The sequence below is a fragment of the Dreissena polymorpha genome, chromosome 3 (assembly GCF_020536995.1).
Source record: "Dreissena polymorpha isolate Duluth1 chromosome 3, UMN_Dpol_1.0, whole genome shotgun sequence".
Classification (NCBI taxonomy): domain Eukaryota; kingdom Metazoa; phylum Mollusca; class Bivalvia; order Myida; family Dreissenidae; genus Dreissena; species Dreissena polymorpha.
In genome coordinates, this window is record NC_068357.1 from 47,342,780 (window position 1) to 47,363,804 (window position 21,025).

Consider the following 21,025-nt stretch of genomic DNA (forward strand, 5'->3'; position numbering starts at 1 on the left):
TATGGCAGTATTTCACACCTTAAGCATCATTAATATGCTTATTTGCTTGTGTACATGATAATAATTTAGTATTATTACCTGTTTTGCCATCAATAACCCTTATGCAGTGGCCCTCGGCTTAGTCGCAGACATTCCTCTACCTGAAAAAGTCAAAATACCCAATTGAAATAGATATAAAATGAAAAAAACACATGCATTTATGTATTTTAAGTGTATTTATAAGAATAATATGTAGTGATAAAGCTTGTTATATTCATGATTGTACTAAATATGAAGGCTGGCTCAGCTAAGCATCTGCTGCACTGTCCAATCTGTAAAAATGTCCGCCATTCCATATCGGTGAAATGGGGCTCTGTTTGAATGTTAATGCTTTACGCACAAGCTATTGTTGCGTTACTGGATCACGGAGACCCAGGCGTTGAATTCTGACATCATGTAGTACATTAATGCTACACGGTCAACCAATATGCCTTTGAACTTAAGTTGGAAAGCAATTTAGCCCTTATTCGGCTATATAAGGGTGGAGGGTCAACTTGAAAAACAACTATTTTGGGTCAAATCATCTGAATTCATGCATTTAATGCACTTATAATCTTCTCTTTTGCTAAGAAATGACCAAAAATCAGCTTTACCAGTCATATTTTGCACTTGCAGATGATATTTCATTTTTACCTAAAGTTAGTTTAGGTTACAATATACCAAAAGATTTCCTTAACAAATTCAATGTAAAATCAACAACTTCAACGAAAAATAAAGTCAAACTTTTGCGCGTAGACACCCCCATACCCATACCTTTTCTTAAAGAGCATGCCAAGCCGAATGGATTTAAACAATAAAAAAGATAGGTCATGCAGTATGTAAGAAAGAACTCGACGCGAATCAACGGTCACTGTTTTAAGGCCACCTTTTTACCGGCTGATCTCCAGTTGATGAGGGTTTCCCGCCATCTGTCAAAATCTCATGTAGTCTCCAACCTATAAGCAAAACACTGAATTTGTAGTATACAACAATGTTTTCCCTACCACATGCACACAGAAATATTCAAAAATAAAGTCATGGCAAGTGCACATACAGAGAATTGTGTCTTCAAATAAATGACGTTCCATTTTTTAGAGGGTATAGCATTGAACACCAAAATGATTTAGTATATTGTAACCTAAAGGAGAAATATTTTCTGATTAAAATGTGTTTTTCTTGCATATTATTATCTTCCTATTCATATTGCACCAATATATTAAGTTTGGCTGGATTATCTGTCCATTTGGCCATTTTATATCATATTTTCACACGCTGGTGTTTTCCGTCCGAAGAAGGCGATTTTAGGCCTGTTGGAGCTTAAATGTCCCTTTAAGATTTAAAGCTGTTGTGTTCAATATCTGCAACAAAATACCAAAACAAACCAAATGGATAGGCACCTGGGGCTTATGCGGGGTGGGAAAGAATGAATTTGTTAGATATTTTCACTCTAAGCAATTTTGATAATGTCTTTTTAGTGTTTTTTTTTTTAAATAACCCCAAAAATGTCAATTTCAAAGCAAAAAAAAATCCAATTTCATCCAAAACAATAAACAAATTAGTAAAAATGAAAGATCAAAGATACTTTGAAGTGTAGAAATCAATAAGCTTCCAATAACTTTTTGTTGCGCAACAATAAAAGTGTGAAATCTTGAAAGCGCCTTGTCGCTCGGAGCCCCTTTATTTACCAGCAGCCAATGATATATTTTAACACATAATGTCATGGGTGCCTTTAAACTGCAGCAGATGGCCAATATGCACTGCCAGCTCTCATTTAGAGGTTCAAGAGAATACAAAATTTTATATTTTGGGCAAGAAATAAGTACTTTTGACTATTTTTATGGTGGCAATCAGGTGAAAATGGAGGTTCATAACCGAGCGAAAGAAAAAATGCTCATGTTGGGGGTTTAGACCGGAAGGAAAGGTTAAAATGAACAAGATACATATATTTAGGCAAGCATTATAAGCTTAGCAATGAGGTTCCATGTACTAGCAGGGCCAGAAAGGAGCTCAGATCAATGTAGGCTTCCTGAAAGGGGTTTCTAGTACTTCTTCTGGACACACAGCTTCACGCAGAATTCTCAACACAACAAATATCATCGATCCATGTCACCTTTGTATGCAAAGACACGCGAATAAGGTCAATACTTCCCTTACATCACTGAATGAGAGAATCATGTACCAAATAAAAAACAAAACTGGTTGCTGAAAGTGCCAAATTTTGGCAAAAAGATCCCTCTTAGGTAAATGATGAAGGGGACACTTGCTACAACAATCCTATGTTTAAGTCCGACGCGACATCCTTTCAAGCCAGAACATTAACAGTAAGCGCTATTGTGAGAAAACAATACCAAACACAAGCTAATTGTAGGGTTACAAGTAGCAAATTAACTCAGCTGTACTGCATACATGCTCAGGAACAAGGATAAACCTGTTAAGTGCCAACTTCCGCTGCCAGCAAAGCACGAGCTTTACGTGTCGGGATGCGGAACTATAGATTCAAACTGAACGGGGAATTGCACAACGGCAAGGGTTTGAGTGACCACAAACCTGATTATGGCAGTATTTCACACCTTAAGCATCATTAATATGCTTATTTGCTTGTGTACATGATAATAATTTAGTATTATTACCTGTTTTGCCATCAATAACCCTTATGCAGTGGCCCTCGGCTTAGTCGCAGACATTCCTCTACCTGAAAAAGTCAAAATACCCAATTGAAATAGATATAAAATGAAAAAAACACATGCATTTATGTATTTTAAGTGTATTTATAGAATAATATGTAGTGATAAAGCTTGTTATATTCATGATTGTACTAAATATGAAGGCTGGCTCAGCTAAGCATCTGCTGCACTGTCCAATCTGTAAAAATGTCCGCCATTCCATATCGGTGAAATGGGGCTCTGTTTGAATGTTAATGCTTTACGCACAAGCTATTGTTGCGTTACTGGATCACGGAGACCCAGGCGTTGAATTCTGACATCATGTAGTACATTAATGCTACACGGTCAACCAATATGCCTTTGAACTTAAGTTGGAAAGCAATTTAGCCCTTATTCGGCTATATAAGGGTGGAGGGTCAACTTGAAAAACAACTATTTTGGGTCAAATCATCTGAATTCATGCATTTAATGCACTTATAATCTTCTCTTTTGCTAAGAAATGACCAAAAATCAGCTTTACCAGTCATATTTTGCACTTGCAGATGATATTTCATTTTTACCTAAAGTTAGTTTAGGTTACAATATACCAAAAGATTTCCTTAACAAATTCAATGTAAAATCAACAACTTCAACGAAAAATAAAGTCAAACTTTTGCGCGTCGACACCCCCATACCCATACCTTTTCTTAAAGAGCATGCCAAGCCGAATGGATTTAAACAATAAAAAAGATAGGTCATGCAGTATGTAAGAAAGAACTCGACGCGAATCAACGGTCACTGTTTTAAGGCCACCTTTTTACCGGCTGATCTCCAGTTGATGAGGGTTTCCCGCCATCTGTCAAAATCTCATGTAGTCTCCAACCTATAAGCAAAACACTGAATTTGTAGTATACAACAATGTTTTCCCTACCACATGCACACAGAAATATTCAAAAATAAAGTCATGGCAAGTGCACATACAGAGAATTGTGTCTTCAAATAAATGACGTTCCATTTTTTAGAGGGTATAGCATTGAACACCAAAATGATTTAGTATATTGTAACCTAAAGGAGAAATATTTTCTGATTAAAATGTGTTTTTCTTGCATATTATTATCTTCCTATTCATATTGCACCAATATATTAAGTTTGGCTGGATTATCTGTCCATTTGGCCATTTTATATCATATTTTCACACGCTGGTGTTTTCCGTCCGAAGAAGGCGATTTTAGGCCTGTTGGAGCTTAAATGTCCCTTTAAGATTTAAAGCTGTTGTGTTCAATATCTGCAACAAAATACCAAAACAAACCAAATGGATAGGCACCTGGGGCTTATGCGGGGTGGGAAAAGAATGAAGCAATTTTGATAATGTCTTTTTAGTGTTTTTTTTTTTAAATAACCCCAAAAATGTCAATTTCAAAGCAAAAAAAAATCCAATTTCATCCAAAACAATAAACAAATTAGTAAAAATGTAAGATCAAAGATACTTTGAAGTGTAGAAATCAATAAGCTTCCAATAACTTTTTGTTGCGCAACAATAAAAGTGTGAAATCTTGAAAGCGCCTTGTCTCCCGGAGCCCCTTTATTTACCAGCAGCCAATGATATATTTTAACACATAATGTCATGGGTGCCTTTAAACTGCAGCAGATGGCCAATATGCACTGCCAGCTCTCATTTAGAGGTTCAAGAGAATACAAAATTTTATATTTTGGGCAAGAAATAAGTACTTTTGACTATTTTTATGGTGGCAATCAGGTGAAAATGGAGGTTCATAACCGAGCGAAAGAAAAAATGCTCATGTTGGGGGTTTAGACCGGAAGGAAAGGTTAAAATGAACAAGATACATATATTTAGGCAAGCATTATAAGCTTAGCAATGAGGTTCCATGTACTAGCAGGGCCAGAAAGGAGCTCAGATCAATGTAGGCTTCCTGAAAGGGGTTTCTAGTACTTCTTCTGGACACACAGCTTCACGCAGAATTCTCAACACAACAAATATCATCGATCCATGTCACCTTTGTATGCAAAGACACGCGAATAAGGTCAATACTTCCCTTACATCACTGAATGAGAGAATCATGTACCAAATAAAAAACAAAACTGGTTGCTGAAAGTGCCAAATTTTGGCAAAAAGATCCCTCTTAGGTAAATGATGAAGGGGACACTTGCTACAACAATCCTATGTTTAAGTCCGACGCGACATCCTTTCAAGCCAGAACATTAACAGTAAGCGCTATTGTGAGAAAACAATACCAAACACAAGCTAATTGTAGGGTTACAAGTAGCAAATTAACTCAGCTGTACTGCATACATGCTCAGGAACAAGGATAAACCTGTTAAGTGCCAACTTCCGCTGCCAGCAAAGCACGAGCTTTACGTGTCGGGATGCGGAACTATAGATTCAAACTGAACGGGGAATTGCACAACGGCAAGGGTTTGAGTGACCACAAACCTGATTAGGGCAGTATTTCACACCTTAAGCATCATTAATATGCTTATTTGCTTGTGTACATGATAATAATTTAGTATTATTACCTGTTTTGCCATCAATAACCCTTATGCAGTGGCCCTCGGCTTAGTCGCAGACATTCCTCTACCTGAAAAAGTCAAAATACCCAATTGAAATAGATATAAAATGAAAAAAACACATGCATTTATGTATTTTAAGTGTATTTATAAGAATAATATGTAGTGATAAAGCTTGTTATATTCATGATTGTACTAAATATGAAGGCTGGCTCAGCTAAGCATCTGCTGCACTGTCCAATCTGTAAAAATGTCCGCCATTCCATATCGGTGAAATGGGGCTCTGTTTGAATGTTAATGCTTTACGCACAAGCTATTGTTGCGTTACTGGATCACGGAGACCCAGGCGTTGAATTCTGACATCATGTAGTACATTAATGCTACACGGTCAACCAATATGCCTTTGAACTTAAGTTGGAAAGCAATTTAGCCCTTATTCGGCTATATAAGGGTGGAGGGTCAACTTGAAAAACAACTATTTTGGGTCAAATCATCTGAATTCATGCATTTAATGCACTTATAATCTTCTCTTTTGCTAAGAAATGACCAAAAATCAGCTTTACCAGTCATATTTTGCACTTGCAGATGATATTTCATTTTTACCTAAAGTTAGTTTAGGTTACAATATACCAAAAGATTTCCTTAACAAATTCAATGTAAAATCAACAACTTCAACGAAAAATTAAGTCAAACTTTTGCGCGTCGACACCCCCATACCCATACCTTTTCTTAAAGAGCATGCCAAGCCGAATGGATTTAAACAATAAAAAAGATAGGTCATGCAGTATGTAAGAAAGAACTCGACGCGAATCGACGGTCACTGTTTTAAGGCCACCTTTTTACCGGCTGATCTCCAGTTGATGAGGGTTTCCCGCCATCTGCCAAAATCTCATGTAGTCTCCAACCTATAAGCAAAACACTGAATTTGTAGTATACAACAATGTTTATCCTACCACATGCACACAGAAATATTCAAAAATAAAGTCATGGCAAGTGCACATACAGAGAATTGTGTCTTCAAATAAATGACGTTCCATTTTTTAGAGGGTATAGCATTGAACACCAAAATGATTTAGTACATTGTAACCTAAAGGAGAAATATTTTCTGATTAAAATGTGTTTTTCTTGCATATTATTATCTTCCTATTCATATTGCACCAACATATTAAGTTTGGCTGGATTATCTGTCCATTTGGCCATTTTATATCATATTTTCACACGCTGGTGTTTTCCGTCCGAAGAAGGCGATTTTAGGCCTGTTGGAGCTTAAATGTCTCTTTAAGATTTAAAGCTGTTGTGTTCAATATCTGCAACAAAATACCAAAACAAACCAAATGGATAGGCACCTGGGGCTTATGCGGGGTGGGAAAAGAATGAAGCAATTTTGATAATGTCTTTTTAGTGTTTGTTTTTTTAAATAACCCCAAAAATGTCAATTTCAAAGCAAAAAAAATCCAATTTCATCCAAAACAATAAACAAATTAGTAAAAATGTAAGATCAAAGATACTTTGAAGTGTAGAAATCAATAAGCTTCCAATAACTTTTTGTTGCGCAACAATAAAAGTGTGAAATCTTGAAAGCGCCTTGTCTCCCGGAGCCCCTTTATTTACCAGCTAATGATATATTTTAACACATAATGTCATGGGTGCCTTTAAACTGCAGCAGATGGCCAATATGCACTGCCAGCTCTCATTTAGAGGTTCAAGAGAATACAAAATTTTATATTTTGGGCAAGAAATAAGTACTTTTGACTATTTTTATGGTGGCAATCAGGTGAAAATGGAGGTTCATAACCGAGCGAAAGAAAAAATGCTCATGTTGGGGTTTTAGACCGGAAGGAAAGGTTAAAATGAACAAGATACATATATTTAGGCAAGCATTATAAGCTTAGCAATGAGGTTCCATGTACTAGCAGGGCCAGAAAGGAGCTCAGATCAATGTAGGCTTCCTGAAAGGGGTTTCTAGTACTTCTTCTGGACATTCAGCTTCACGCAGAATTCTCAACACAACAAATATCATCGATCCATGTCACCTTTGTATGCAAAGACACGCGAATAAGGTCAATACTTCCCTTACATCACTGAATGAGAGAATCATGTACCAAATAAAAAACAAAACTGGTTGCTGAAAGTGCCAAATTTTGGCAAAAAGATCCCTCTTAGGTAAATGATGAAGGGGACACTTGCTTCAACAATCCTATGTTTAAGTCCGACGCGACATCCTTTCAAGCCAGAACATTAACAGTAAGCGCTATTGTGAGAAAACAATACCAAACACAAGCTAATTGTAGGGTTACAAGTAGCAAATTAACTCAGCTGTACTGCATACATGCTCAGGAACAAGGATAAACCTGTTAAGTGCCAACTTCCGTTGCCAGCAAAGCACGAGCTTTACGTGTCGGGATGCGGAACTATAGATTCAAACTGAACGGGGAATTGCACAACGGCAAGGGTTTGAGTGACCACAAACCTGATTAGGGCAGTATTTCACACCTTAAGCATCATTAATATGCTTATTTGCTTGTGTACATGATAATAATTTAGTATTATTACCTGTTTTGCCATCAATAACCCTTATGCAGTGGCCCTCGGCTTAGTCGCAGACATTCCTCTACCTGAAAAAGTCAAAATACCCAATTGAAATAGATATAAAATGAAAAAAACACATGCATTTATGTATTTTAAGTGTATTTATAAGAATAATATGTAGTGATAAAGCTTGTTATATTCATGATTGTACTAAATATGAAGGCTGGCTCAGCTAAGCATCTGCTGCACTGTCCAATCTGTAAAAATGTCCGCCATTCCATATCGGTGAAATGGGGCTCTGTTTGAATGTTAATGCTTTACGCACAAGCTATTGTTGCGTTACTGGATCACGGAGACCCAGGCGTTGAATTCTGACATCATGTAGTACATTAATGCTACACGGTCAACCAATATGCCTTTGAACTTAAGTTGGAAAGCAATTTAGCCCTTATTCGGCTATATAAGGGTGGAGGGTCAACTTGAAAAACAACTATTTTGGGTCAAATCATCTGAATTCATGCATTTAATGCACTTATAATCTTCTCTTTTGCTAAGAAATGACCAAAAATCAGCTTTACCAGTCATATTTTGCACTTGCAGATGATATTTCATTTTTACCTAAAGTTAGTTTAGGTTACAATATACCAAAAGATTTCCTTAACAAATTCAATGTAAAATCAACAACTTCAACGAAAAATTAAGTCAAACTTTTGCGCGTCGACACCCCCATACCCATACCTTTTCTTAAAGAGCATGCCAAGCCGAATGGATTTAAACAATAAAAAAGATAGGTCATGCAGTATGTAAGAAAGAACTCGACGCGAATCAACGGTCACTGTTTTAAGGCCACCTTTTTACCGGCTGATCTCCAGTTGATGAGGGTTTCCCGCCATCTGTCAAAATCTCATGTAGTCTCCAACATATAAGCAAAACACTGAATTTGTAGTATACAACAATGTTTTCCCTACCACATGCACACAGAAATATGCAAAAATAAAGTCATGGCAAGTGCACATACAGAGAATTGTGTCTTCAAATAAATGACGTTCCATTTTTTAGAGGGTATAGCATTGAACATCAAAATGATTTAGTATATTGTAACCTAAAGGAGAAATATTTTCTGATTAAAATGTGTTTTTCTTGCATATTATTATCTTCCTATTCATATTGCACCAATATATTAAGTTTGGCTGGATTATCTGTCCATTTGGCCATTTTATATCATATTTTCACACGCTGGTGTTTTCCGTCCGAAGAAGGCGATTTTAGGCCTGTTGGAGCTTAAATGTCCCTTTAAGATTTAAAGCTGTTGTGTTCAATATCTGCAACAAAATACCAAAACAAACCAAATGGATAGGCACCTGGGGCTTATGCGGGGTGGGAAAAGAATGAAGCAATTTTGATAATGTCTTTTTAGTGTGTTTTGTTTTTTAAATAACCCCAAAAATGTCAATTTCAAAGCAAAAAAAAATCCAATTTCATCCAAAACAATAAACAAATTAGTAAAAATGTAAGATCAAAGATACTTTGAGGTGTAGAAATCAATAAGCTTCCAATAACTTTTTGTTGCGCAACAATAAAAGTGTGAAATCTTGAAAGCGCCTTGTCTCCCGGAGCCCCTTTATTTACCAGCAGCCAAAGATATATTTTAACACATAATGTCATGGGTGCCTTTAAACTGCAGCAGATGGCCAATATGCACTGCCAGCTCTCATTTAGAGGTTCAAGAGAATACAAAATTTTATATTTTGGGCAAGAAATAAGTACTTTTGACTATTTTTATGGTGGCAATCAGGTGAAAATGGAGGTTCATAACCGAGCGAAAGAAAAAATGCTCATGTTGGGGGTTTAGACCGGAAGGAAAGGTTAAAATGAACAAGATACATATATTTAGGCAAGCATTATAAGCTTAGCAATGAGGTTCCATGTACTAGCAGGGCCAGAAAGGAGCTCAGATCAATGTAGGCTTCCTGAAAGGGGTTTCTAGTACTTCTTCTGGACACACAGCTTCACGCAGAATTCTCAACACAACAAATATCATCGATCCATGTCACCTTTGTATGCAAAGACACGCGAATAAGGTCAATACTTCCCTTACATCACTGAATGAGAGAATCATGTACCAAATAAAAAACAAAACTGGTTGCTGAAAGTGCCAAATTTTGGCAAAAAGATCCCTCTTAGGTAAATGATGAAGGGGACACTTGCTACAACAATCCTATGTTTAAGTCCGACGCGACATCCTTTCAAGCCAGAACATTAACAGTAAGCGCTATTGTGAGAAAACAATACCAAACACAAGCTAATTGTAGGGTTACAAGTAGCAAATTAACTCAGCTGTACTGCATACATGCTCAGGAACAAGGATAAACCTGTTAAGTGCCAACTTCCGCTGCCAGCAAAGCACGAGCTTTACGTGTCGGGATGCGGAACTATAGATTCAAACTGAACGGGGAATTGCACAACGGCAAGGGTTTGAGTGACCACAAACCTGATTAGGGCAGTATTTCACACCTTAAGCATCATTAATATGCTTATTTGCTTGTGTACATGATAATAATTTAGTATTATTACCTGTTTTGCCATCAATAACCCTTATGCAGTGGCCCTCGGCTTAGTCGCAGACATTCCTCTACCTGAAAAAGTCAAAATACCCAATTGAAATAGATATAAAATGAAAAAAACACATGCATTTATGTATTTTAAGTGTATTTATAAGAATAATATGTAGTGATAAAGCTTGTTATATTCATGATTGTACTAAATATGAAGGCTGGCTCAGCTAAGCATCTGCTGCACTGTCCAATCTGTAAAAATGTCCGCCATTCCATATCGGTGAAATGGGGCTCTGTTTGAATGTTAATGCTTTACGCACAAGCTATTGTTGCGTTACTGGATCACGGAGACCCAGGCGTTGAATTCTGACATCATGTAGTACATTAATGCTACACGGTCAACCAATATGCCTTTGAACTTAAGTTGGAAAGCAATTTAGCCCTTATTCGGCTATATAAGGGTGGAGGGTCAACTTGAAAAACAACTATTTTGGGTCAAATCATCTGAATTCATGCATTTAATGCACTTATAATCTTCTCTTTTGCTAAGAAATGACCAAAAATCAGCTTTACCAGTCATATTTTGCACTTGCAGATGATATTTCATTTTTACCTAAAGTTAGTTTAGGTTACAATATACCAAAAGATTTCCTTAACAAATTCAATGTAAAATCAACAACTTCAACGAAAAATTAAGTCAAACTTTTGCGCGTCGACACCCCCATACCCATACCTTTTCTTAAAGAGCATGCCAAGCCGAATGGATTTAAACAATAAAAAAGATAGGTCATGCAGTATGTAAGAAAGAACTCGACGCGAATCGACGGTCACTGTTTTAAGGCCACCTTTTTACCGGCTGATCTCCAGTTGATGAGGGTTTCCCGCCATCTGCCAAAATCTCATGTAGTCTCCAACCTATAAGCAAAACACTGAATTTGTAGTATACAACAATGTTTTCCCTACCACATGCACACAGAAATATTCAAAAATAAAGTCATGGCAAGTGCACATACAGAGAATTGTGTCTTCAAATAAATGACGTTCCATTTTTTAGAGGGTATAGCATTGAACACCAAAATGATTTAGTACATTGTAACCTAAAGGAGAAATATTTTCTGATTAAAATGTGTTTTTCTTGCATATTATTATCTTCCTATTCATATTGCACCAATATATTAAGTTTGGCTGGATTATCTGTCCATTTGGCCATTTTATATCATATTTTCACACGCTGGTGTTTTCCGTCCGAAGAAGGCGATTTTAGGCCTGTTGGAGCTTAAATGTCTCTTTAAGATTTAAAGCTGTTGTGTTCAATATCTGCAACAAAATACCAAAACAAACCAAATGGATAGGCACCTGGGGCTTATGCGGGGTGGGAAAAGAATGAAGCAATTTTGATAATGTCTTTTTAGTGTTTGTTTTTTTAAATAACCCCAAAAATGTCAATTTCAAAGCAAAAAAAATCCAATTTCATCCAAAACAATAAACAAATTAGTAAAAATGTAAGATCAAAGATACTTTGAAGTGTAGAAATCAATAAGCTTCCAATAACTTTTTGTTGCGCAACAATAAAAGTGTGAAATCTTGAAAGCGCCTTGTCTCCCGGAGCCCCTTTATTTACCAGCTAATGATATATTTTAACACATAATGTGATGGGTGCCTTTAAACTGCAGCAGATGGCCAATATGCACTGCCAGCTCTCATTTAGAGGTTCAAGAGAATACAAAATTTTATATTTTGGGCAAGAAATAAGTACTTTTGACTATTTTTATGGTGGCAATCAGGTGAAAATGGAGGTTCATAACCGAGCGAAAGAAAAAATGCTCATGTTGGGGTTTTAGACCGGAAGGAAAGGTTAAAATGAACAAGATACATATATTTAGGCAAGCATTATAAGCTTAGCAATGAGGTTCCATGTACTAGCAGGGCCAGAAAGGAGCTCAGATCAATGTAGGCTTCCTGAAAGGGGTTTCTAGTACTTCTTCTGGACATTCAGCTTCACGCAGAATTCTCAACACAACAAATATCATCGATCCATGTCACCTTTGTATGCAAAGACACGCGAATAAGGTCAATACTTCCCTTACATCACTGAATGAGAGAATCATGTACCAAATAAAAAACAAAACTGGTTGCTGAAAGTGCCAAATTTTGGCAAAAAGATCCCTCTTAGGTAAATGATGAAGGGGACACTTGCTTCAACAATCCTATGTTTAAGTCCGACGCGACATCCTTTCAAGCCAGAACATTAACAGTAAGCGCTATTGTGAGAAAACAATACCAAACACAAGCTAATTGTAGGGTTACAAGTAGCAAATTAACTCAGCTGTACTGCATACATGCTCAGGAACAAGGATAAACCTGTTAAGTGCCAACTTCCGTTGCCAGCAAAGCACGAGCTTTACGTGTCGGGATGCGGAACTATAGATTCAAACTGAACGGGGAATATGCACAACGGCAAGGGTTTGAGTGACCACAAACCTGATTAGGGCAGTATTTCACACCTTAAGCATCATTAATATGCTTATTTGCTTGTGTACATGATAATAATTTAGTATTATTACCTGTTTTGCCATCAATAACCCTTATGCAGTGGCCCTCGGCTTAGTCGCAGACATTCCTCTACCTGAAAAAGTCAAAATACCCAATTGAAATAGATATAAAATGAAAAAAACACATGCATTTATGTATTTTAAGTGTATTTATAAGAATAATATGTAGTGATAAAGCTTGTTATATTCATGATTGTACTAAATATGAAGGCTGGCTCAGCTAAGCATCTGCTGCACTGTCCAATCTGTAAAAATGTCCGCCATTCCATATCGGTGAAATGGGGCTCTGTTTGAATGTTAATGCTTTACGCACAAGCTATTGTTGCGTTACTGGATCACGGAGACCCAGGCGTTGAATTCTGACATCATGTAGTACATTAATGCTACACGGTCAACCAATATGCCTTTGAACTTAAGTTGGAAAGCAATTTAGCCCTTATTCGGCTATACAGGGACCTATACAAACAAAGGGATTAGCAACCTCGCGATATCCCGTTACAGCACGCAAAATAAACCGGTGCGCGAGATCAGGGACCTATACTTTAATCTCGATCGATTGGTCCCGGTGTAGCGATAATAAACCGGTGCGCGAGATTTGATAATCTCGATCGATTGGTCCCTGTGTAGCGATAATGCGGCTACACGATATCGATTGCGAGGGATTTCGCTTATTTAACGCGTTACGTTTTTTCGGATTCAAATTATATTATGTTAAATAAACAAGTACCTATTCGTTTAATTGTTGCGTTGTTGATCTCAAAATCAATCATTAATTAGTCTTATTATTACGCAGTATGTCAAACGGGCACCCAATTATCGGACTCTTTGATGAATATTAATTGCCGGTTGTTTCGCCAGGGTTAAATTGCCGTTGTTTATCGCACGTATGTGCATGTACAAAAGACCGGTCTTTTAATAGAATTAAAATGTTACCATGTTTTGTTTAAAATAGCAACATTATCAAGACATGTTAAGTGCAAACAACTCAAAATGTATAATTGTTCTTTTAACCTCCGACGCAGCAAATTTTCGAATGTCATTTTAATATTCATTTGGACTCCCTTAAGTCATAGTGAACGTCGGAATTCATGGAATTTACTGAAAATGTCTTCTAAACATAAAGATTTCCTTTCATGGGATGACGACATAGATTTAGATTTGGTATAAGGTGATTATACTGATGATGAGGCAAACAATAAATCGCAAGCAAGCACGAAAGAGCTGTGCTATATTTGTCCTGTTTGTGGTGCGGAGTATAAAAGTGTATCAGGATTTCGAGGTCATGTCATAAAAAAACATCAACAGAATTTACGAGGTAATAAATATTGGATGCATTTTTTTAGTTCTGCATTTTGCGTACAAACCAAACAAAAAACAAGAAAGGTTTTCGTGTTTTAGTAGTTCTATATATATATATATATATATACTTATGTTTTATTCGTTTTATTATCATATATATCTCGAACAATCAATATATAAAACAACATTAATAAATCAAATCCTCGCACATGCAAGTAAGATATCCAAAACAGTGGACACATGATACGGTGTAATAATGATGAGACAATTGAATCAGGCATTTACAGTTACTACTAAATAGTGTGTACAAAGGAGTTTAGTGTTTTATTCCTTTAATTATTTTCAAAGAAATGAATATAAAACGTGTTGTAGAATGGTTTTAACACAATTATGGACAAAGATTTAAATGCAGTTAATAGAACATAAAAGTTTATTCTGACTTAAGCATGTTAAGCTAATCGTCATTTACATTATATTTACAATAACAGCATGCTTTTGAAGTAAATACAAATCATGCATCACTTCGAAAAAAGTTCCTTTTACAATATAAGGAATACACATGTTTTCGTGAGAATGTTAATATTGTTAATACATAGTGACCTGTCTGTACCAAAGTTCATAAGTGAAAAATATAATTATTAAATGACTTTTTTTAAACAAGAATTACATACATTAATATAAAATTAGGACACATATAACTGCATAAAGTATATACTTGCATTGTTTTTTCATTCGTAATTTTTTTTTTTGAAATATGGAATTGAGTAATACTGACAATGTAAAAGCTGTATGATATACCTCTACCTATGCTTCACTTAATTGTAGTTAAGTATAAGTAAAATCCCTGTGTTGACAACCTATACTAAAGCAAAACTATAGTTTATGTATAGCGATATGGTTCCTTAGAGTATATAAAGTACAATCATTTTATTTAGAGAGAAATCTATAAGTAAAATTAATAACTCCATCTATATAAACTAGTTAATTTCATTTATCTATATCCCTACATCGACTATCTATGCGAAAAAAAAATAATTGAAAATTCCACCTCAGGATTTCCTATGCAGACATCAAATTTTAACAGTCTTTCCTATAACACCAGAACATAAGCAACGCGATTGATATGTTGTGGCAGTCCAGTCCATATTTGGTGAGATCTCGGAATGCATTTCCGATGCACATAGACAGAGCACGTAAAATCACTCTTAATTTCAACCGATAACTTGATTGCTGTCAGACTGTCATTTGCGTACAACTGTAACATTTGAATTGAATGCTCTAATTCCTTTACAACGAACTGAGATGAAAAATTTTGCAGTTTAAGTTCCACAGCAAAGTCTGAGAAGGTTGTCGTCTCCACCTCCATTTCTAGAAGCCCTGAACTACATTCCATCACATCAGCTTCAGGCTTATCATTGTTTGTCTCCTGGAAGGAGTCAAGCTCATATGTGGAGTCTTCATCAATAGCATAACTATGATCACTTGTGAACTGCACATTTTCACTTTCTGACTGGGTAGAAGAATATGTTGTAGCTTTAATGTTCACCAGGGGTTCACTGGCAACATGGTTTTCTTCCTTTGGCTGTTCAGATGTTATGTAGTGGTACTTGCGTTTCACCGTAAGGGATCCTCTTTTGCGTTTTCTAGGCATTCTAAAAGCATAAAACAAAACATATTCTAAAAATCAGTTAATAAAATGTTTACACAGTCACCATCATTTATTGAAAACATGGCTTGCCACCATAGGAAGACTAATAGACTATGCCACCCTTTTTCCACATTTTTCGAAACGTTAACGCAAAACCTAAACGCAAAGTGTGACGGAATTTCAGACGACCAGACAGATGGACATAAAAATGTACTTAGTTGTATCAACATATTAATAAAATTAATTGAAATATTTATGTAAGAATTCCGATTTTTTGCATTAATTGAATAACAAGTATCTACACATTTCAGAAATTCTTAATAGAAGCATTAACAATGTGGAAACAAACTCTTGAAAATATCTCAGAATAAATGTTTTCTCCAATGATAAAGAAATATGACCTTTGAAATTTTTCAATTTTTTTTCTAGAATAATAGTTATTAAATTTATATTTAAAAAAAAATTGGCCAAACATTCTGTGAATGAGAACGATTATATGTCTCGTGTTTTGAGAAAACTTGGCATAATGCATGTGCGTAAAGTGTCGTCCCAGATTAGCCTGTGCAGTCCGCACAGGCTAATAAGGAACGACACTTTCCACTTTTATGACATATTTTGTTGAAATGAAATCTCTTCTTAGCAAATATCATTGAAAATTCCACCTCAGGATTTCCTATGCAGACATCAATTTTTTTTTTCAAAAAATGCATTTAAAATATGCACCATACATTTCATTGAAATGTAACATTGGTACAAACACAAACAATAATAGAGCTTGTATTGATCAATCCCTAAGAAAAAGCGGAGACAAATGTTAATCTCAATTGTTTTTTTTAAATAATTGATTAAGGACTAATATTGTATCATCATTGAGCTTATACAAATCAAGAACTTTGCAAATAATGCAAATTAAATGTACACCACACAATGCACTGAAGTGTACAATTTGCTAATCCTTAGCATGCTGGGAAATTTGTCGTCTGCTAAAGTGTTGTCTGCTGAATTTCTAAAATTAGCATTTTCTTAGATTTTTTTCACAGAATACTTTTAGAATAGCAAACAGTTTGAATCCTGATGAGACGCCACGTTCTGTGGCGTCTCATCTGGGTCCAAACAGTTTGCAAAGGCCTTTAAAGTTTGATTCCAGCGCTGAAAGGGTTACGATACCAACATGAATAATATAGGGCTAGTATTTACAGAGCCTTGGCCCTTACGCAAAAAGCAATGACATATGTATACAAAACTGAAAGCGGTCTAACAATTAAAAAATGACTAAAGTTATATTGTCCTTTAGCTTATACAAAGTTATGAGTTAGTAAATAATGCAAATTAAATGTGAAACACACAATGCATTGAAGTGTCACATATCTAAAGATACCAACATGATTATCATAGGTCAATTATTGACCGAGCCTTTTGAAAAGAGCATTGACATACACATTCAAAACCGAGACTGGTTAAAAAAAAAAATGCCTAAAATTGTATAATCTCTGAGCTAATACAAAATTATGCCTTTGCAATTCATGTAAATAAAATGTGCACCACACAATTTATTGAAGTGTAACATTTGCAAAAATACCAACATGATCAAAATAGTGCTACTATTGACGGAGTCTATTGAAAAAAGCCTCAACATATGTTGATAACACGTTTAACTAAAAAAATTAAAAAATAACTGAAATTGTATCATCTTGGAGCTAATACAAAATTATGCCTTTGCAAATAATACAAATAAAATTAGCATCACACAATGCCTTGAAATGTAATGTTTGTAAAGATACCCATAAGATTAATATAGGGCTAGTATTGACTGAGCCTTTCGAAAAGAGCCACGACATATGTTGATCAAACTGATAGTGATTACAAAATAAAAAAAATGACTAAAATGGTATTATCTTTGAGCTAACACAAAATTATGCCTTTGCAAATAATGCAAATTAAATTTGCACCACACAATGCATTGAAATGCAACGTTTGTAAAGACACCAACATGATATATATAGGGCTAGTATTGACTGAGCCTTTCAAAAAAGAGCCACGACATATGTTGATGAAACTGATAGTGGTAAAAAAATAAAAAAATGACTTAAATTGTATTGCTTTTGTGCTCATTCAAAATCATGAATTTGCAAATAATACAAATAAAATTAGCATCACTCAATGCGTTGAATTGTAATGTTTGTAAAGATACCAATAAGATTAATATAGGGCTAGTATTGACTGAGCCTTTCGAAAAGAGCCACGATATATGTTGATCAAACTGATAGTGATTACAAAATAAAAAAAGACTAAAGTTGTATAATATTTGAGCTAATACAAAATTATGCCTCTGCAAATAATACAAATAAAATTAGCATCACTCAATGCGTTGAAATGTAATGTTTGTAAAGATACCCATAAGATTAATATAGGGCTAGTATTGACTGAGCCTTTCAAAAATAGCCACGGCATATGTTGATGAAACTGAAAGTGGTAAAATATAAAAAAATGACTAAAATTGTATTGCCCTTGTGCTCATTCAAAATCATGAATTTGCAAATAAAACAAATAAAATTAGCATCACTCAATGCGTTAAAATGTAATTTTTGTAAAGATACCCATAAGATTAATATAGGGCTAGTATTGACTGAGCCTTTCAAAAAGAGCCACGACATATGTTGATGAAACTGATAGTGGTAAAAATTTTTTAAATGACTTAAATTGTATTGCCTTTGTGCTCATTTAAAATCATGAATTTGCTAACAATACAAATAAAATTAGCATCACACAATGCATTGAAATGTAACGTTTGTAAGAATACCAAAATCAATAGTATAGAGCTTTATTTGACCAAGCCTTTTGAAAAAAGCCACGACACACGTTTCTCGGATTATGGAAGTGTAAACAATGATACGCATGATTTAGTGAAAATACCCACCGTTGTTTTATAAGTAAATACAAAGCATAGTCGAAAACAAATGAAACAATAAGATGTATCAAACTCAACAAACCTTTGCAATGAATACTTCTGTGTTGGCAACACTTGGTTAATTTGTACTCTTATTATTTCTCGATTGCTTTGTCACGGTCTCGCTTTGTCAAAATGGCGGCTGTTAAAATTTGCCTCGAAGCGCGAAGTCTCGTTGGGTCACAAGTCTCGTTCCCTTTTGCGTAACAACGCGATAGCTTGTTCTTCGGTTCAGTGAGTGTCTCATCCCTTTGTTTGTATAGGTCCCTGGGCTATATAAGGGTGGAGGGTCAACTTGAAAAACAACTATTTTGGGTCAAATCATCTGAATTCATGCATTTAATGCACTTATAATCTTCTCTTTTGCTAAGAAATGACCAAAATCAGCTTTACCAGTCATATTTTGCACTTGCAGATGATATTTCATTTTTACCTAAAGTTAGTTTAGGTTACAATATACCAAAAGATTTCCTTAACAAATTCAATGTAAAATCAACAACTTCAACGAAAAATAAAGTCAAACTTTTGCGCGTCGACACCCCCATACCCATACCTTTTCTTAAAGAGCATGCCAAGCCAAATGGATTTAAACAATAAAAAAGATAGGCCATGCAGTATGTAAGAAAGAACTCGACGCGAATCAACGGTCACTGTTTTAAGGCCACCTTTTTACCGGCTGATCTCCAGTTGATGAGGGTTTCCCGCCATCTGTCAAAATTTCATGTAGTCTCAACCTATAAGCAAAACACTGAATTTGTAGTATACAACAATGTTTTCCCTACCACATGCACACAGAAATATTCAAAAATAAAGTCATGGCAAGTGCACATACAGAGAATTGTGTCTTCAAATAAATGACGTTCCATTTTTTAGAGGGTATAGCATTGAACACCAAAATGATTTAGTATATTGTAACCTAAAGGAGAAATATTTTCTGATTAAAATGTGTTTTTCTTGCATATTATTATCTTCCTATTCATATTGCACCAATATATTAAGTTTGGCTGGATTATCTGTCCATTTGGCCATTTTATATCATATTTTCACACGCTGGTGTTTTCCGTCCGAAGAAGGCGATTTTAGGCCTGTTGGAGCTTAAATGTCCCTTTAAGATTTAAAGCTGTTGTGTTCAATATCTGCAACGAAATACCAAAACAAACCAAATGGATAGGCACCTGGGGCTTATGCGGGGTGGGAAAAGAATGAAGCAATTTTGATAATGTCTTTTTAGTGTTTGTTTTTTTTAAATAACCCCAAAAATGTCAATTTCAAAGCAAAAAAAAAATCCAATTTCATCCAAAACAATAGATCAAAGATACTTTGAAGTGTAGAAATCAATAAGCTTCCAATAACTTTTTGTTGCGCAACAATAAAAGTGTGAAATCTTGAAAGCGCCTTGTCTCCCGGAGCCCCTTTATTTACCAGCAGCCAATGATATATTTTAACACATAATGTCATGGGTGCCTTTAAACTGCAGCAGATGGCCAATATGCACTGCCATCTCTCATTTAGAGGTTCAAGAGAATACATAATTTTATATTTTGGGCAAGAAATAAGTACTTTTGACTATTTTTATGGTGGCAATCAGGTGAAAATGGAGGTTCATAACCGAGCGAAAGAAAAAATGCTCATGTTGGGGGTTTAGACCGGAAGGAAAGGTTAAAATGAACAAGATACATATATTTAGGCAAGCATTATAAGCTTAGCAATGAGGTTCCATGTACTAGCAGGGCCAGAAAGGAGCTCAGATCAATGTAGGCTTCCTGAAAGGGGTTTCTAGTACTTCTTCTGGACACACAGCTTCACGCAGAATTCTCAACACAACAAATATCATCGATCCATGTCACCTTTGTATGCAAAGACACGCGAATAAGGTCAATACTTCCCTTACATCACTGAATGAGAGAATCATGTACCAAATAAAAAACAAAACTGGTTGCTGAAAGTGCCAAATTTTGGCAAAAAGATCCCTCTTAGGTAAATGATGAAGGGGACACTTGCTACAACAATCCTATGTTTAAGTCCGACGCGACATCCTTTCAAGCCAGAACATTAACAGTAAGCGCTATTGTGAGAAAACAATACCAAACACAAGCTAATTGTAGGGTTACAAGTAGCAAATTAACTCAGCTGTACTGCATACATGCTCAGGAACAAGGATAAACCTGTTTAGTGCCAACTTCCGCTGCCAGCAAAGCACGAGCTTTACGTGTCGGGATGCGGAACTATAGATTCAAACTGAACGGGGAATTGCACAACGGCAAGGGTTTGAGTGACCACAAACCTGATTAGGGCAGTATTTCACACCT

At 35.6% G+C, this 21,025-nt stretch overlaps 2 long non-coding RNA genes across 3 annotated transcripts in view; one reads left to right on the forward strand and one right to left on the reverse strand.

Moving 5' to 3' along the window:
- The window catches only part of LOC127874017 (uncharacterized), a 46,883-nt gene that overhangs the window by 24,793 nt on the left and 1,065 nt on the right, over nucleotides 1-21,025 (reverse strand). The window contains exons 3-6 of the long non-coding RNA XR_008046531.1: nucleotides 12,835-12,896; nucleotides 11,124-11,185; nucleotides 10,290-10,351; nucleotides 6,030-6,091 (exon numbers count right to left, since the gene is read on the reverse strand). This is a non-coding gene — a long non-coding RNA (uncharacterized LOC127874017). The remainder of the gene's footprint in view (nucleotides 1-6,029; nucleotides 6,092-10,289; nucleotides 10,352-11,123; nucleotides 11,186-12,834; nucleotides 12,897-21,025) is intronic.
- On the forward strand, nucleotides 6,833-20,669 carry LOC127874019 (uncharacterized). 2 transcript variants are annotated; one of them, XR_008046535.1, is made up of 2 exons: nucleotides 6,833-6,960; nucleotides 20,305-20,669. It is a non-coding gene; the product is annotated as an uncharacterized LOC127874019 (long non-coding RNA). The 2 variants fall into 2 exon arrangements; XR_008046536.1 differs by lacking the exon at nucleotides 6,833-6,960 and adding an exon at nucleotides 11,927-12,054.